Raw genomic sequence first — 2,573 nt, 5'->3', positions numbered from 1 at the left:
TAGGTGATAGAAATGGAAAATACCAGAAAATTATCCCTTTAAATACAACCCTCTCTTTGTGTGTGTGTGTGTACTGGTATTAAGGCCTGAAATCAGGGCCTTGATGCTGTTCCTTAGCTCTTTTGCTCAAGGCTGGTGCTCAACCACTTGAGTCACAGCTCCACTTCCATCCCTCTCTTAATGCTTCACTAGAGTCTGGTCCCTGCCTACAGGCTTGCTGGCCTCCTTTCCTGTCTGCTTTTGTGACTTCCTTTCTGCCTGCTTTGCTGATTTCTTCCCTTCCTTCCTGACTTCCTTTTATTGAGGTCAGATAGTTTTTCCCTTCTCCTCGCTGTCTACACCCCCCCTTCTATTTTCCCAATAAATCTCTGGCATGTCAAATCTTGTCTTGGTATCTGTCTTCAGAGGATCTAGACTAACAGCCTCCTATTTTTCAAGTCAGCTGTACAGAACTAAGGTATTACTTAGTCACCTTTCCTACCTTTCATCAGTAGTACATTAAAAGGCTTCTCCAATGCAGACAAGACTTTGAAGAAGATTGGAGTGGAAGAGGTAGTTGGATAATTTTAACAGGTGATGGAATCAAGTCTCCACCACAGTGCTAGCTCTACTGCGTAGTATAGAAACAGGCCTTGTACCGGACTTCCACGGATCCCACACAAATGTGCTTTACTTCTGAATACAGACAGCAACGCAATAGAATGGTAACTTCCTTGATAGCTTTAACTCCCTGTTTGCTTCCATAACTGGTTGTAAATGTCGACCTAGAGGACCTGAATTCCATGTTAGCTATTCTTCCTCTCCAGGCTTACGTTGCCCACGGCCCACTTGGATTTCCATAAGTCACAAGCTCACTCCTGTTTTCTCTTGAACTGTAACTCATTAATTCCTGCCGTTGTCCTTACTAAGGTCCCAGGCCATGAGTCCTCTGCTGCACCACACACATCCATCTCAAAGTCAGCTCCTTTGAAAGCTCCTTTCAGTCTGCTAACTTTCTTAGAAAATGGTTTCCCCCACCCCCTGGTTGTTGCCTTGCCAGCCAGCAGCTGTTTCTTCTCTGTCCCTGCAAGAATCCTACTGCTGCTGACTGGGTCTTTCTTTCTTTATCCCATTGGTCACCTAATGATATCCCTGCCGCTCAGCCTCTAAAGTCCTCCACACTGAAGCCATGGTGATTTTTCTAACAAAACGGGCATAAGTTGTTTTGTGATGTCCTTGCATACTTTTCAAGCTCTTTTTTTCTGTATGTTCTGATAAAGCCGACAGACATTCAACTACCACCCTCACCCCCTGCTATGATGGATCTCATTCATTTTAAATATGATTAGAGAAAAATAAGGCACCATTCAGTTCTGTAACACTGATGTGGGAGAGGCCATTTTTTTATTTTGAGATCATATTTTAGAAATACAGAGATAATACACCTCATATAAAGGTACAGGATTTGCCTGGCACCAGTGGCTCATGCCTCTAATCCTAACTACTCAGGAGGCTAAGATCTGAAGATCATGGTTTGAACAAAGTCAGTTCAGGCAGGGAAGTCCTGAGACTTTTTATTTCCAATTAACCAGAGAAAAAGCTGGAAGTAGCACTGTGGCTCAAGTGGTAGAGCACTAGCCTTGAGCAAAAGAAATCTCAGTGATGGCTCTCAGGCCCTGAGTTCAAGCCCCAGGACTGGCAAAAAAAAGTTTAGATTTTAAATAAGTACTGTGGCAAGTTTTGACAAATACATAATATACCCTAGCACATTACAGAACTCTTTCATCATAACCCCCAAATTATACTTTAATTAGGAAATGACTTAAAAATAAATTACAGGAGAGAATGATTTAAAAATACAAAATCATCCAACACCATTGTTTTAACCCTTTACAATTAGTTCAGTGAATTTACCTTTTTTGTTGTTATTCCTGGGGACATACATTTTCATTTGTTGAAACATCCTTCCTCCTGATAAAAGTGATATTGAGAAACAGAGTAGATTTTAACAGAATTCCATTACCTTACCCCTAAGACATGCCAAAGCCTACCATCTATTAATCTCAGAGTGATTGTCATTTCATGTTTTGCTTATTCATCTAATGTGAATGCACAAATCTCATTTGCAGATCTTCCTTGCCATGTAGTCTCTGGCCAGGCCCAGAGAGTTCCAGAGATATTTGTTGAATAAATACACAATGGTAAAGGCCTAGGTTAGTGACTTGTAAGTCATATGTGAAGTTCAGACTTTATGCCAAGGCAAGATGTCCATTATGTTATGTGTGTGTGTGCGTGTGTGTGTGTGTGTTTCCACAAATGCGATGATTAGATCTGTGCTTTAGAAAGGCAACTCAAAGCAGTGTAAAGACTATAAACAAGTGACAAAAATAGTTACAAGGATTGAGTTGGGCATACATGGTGTGTGTGTGTGTGTCTGTGTGTGTGTGTGTGTCTCTGTGCATGCGTGTACGTACTGGTCGGTCCTGGGGCTTAGACTTGGGGCCTGAGTGTTGTCCCTCAGATTTTAGACTCAGGGCTCGTTTTCTACTGCTTGAGCCACAATTCCACTTGTGAGGGGTGGTTGATTGAAGAGT

This window comes from Dipodomys ordii, unplaced genomic scaffold (assembly GCF_000151885.1).
Source record: "Dipodomys ordii isolate 6190 unplaced genomic scaffold, Dord_2.0 Scaffold164, whole genome shotgun sequence".
In the NCBI taxonomy this organism is placed as follows: Eukaryota; Metazoa; Chordata; class Mammalia; order Rodentia; family Heteromyidae; genus Dipodomys; species Dipodomys ordii.
The sequence above is the reverse complement of the archived record's forward strand: the minus strand, read 5'-3'. Positions refer to the sequence as shown.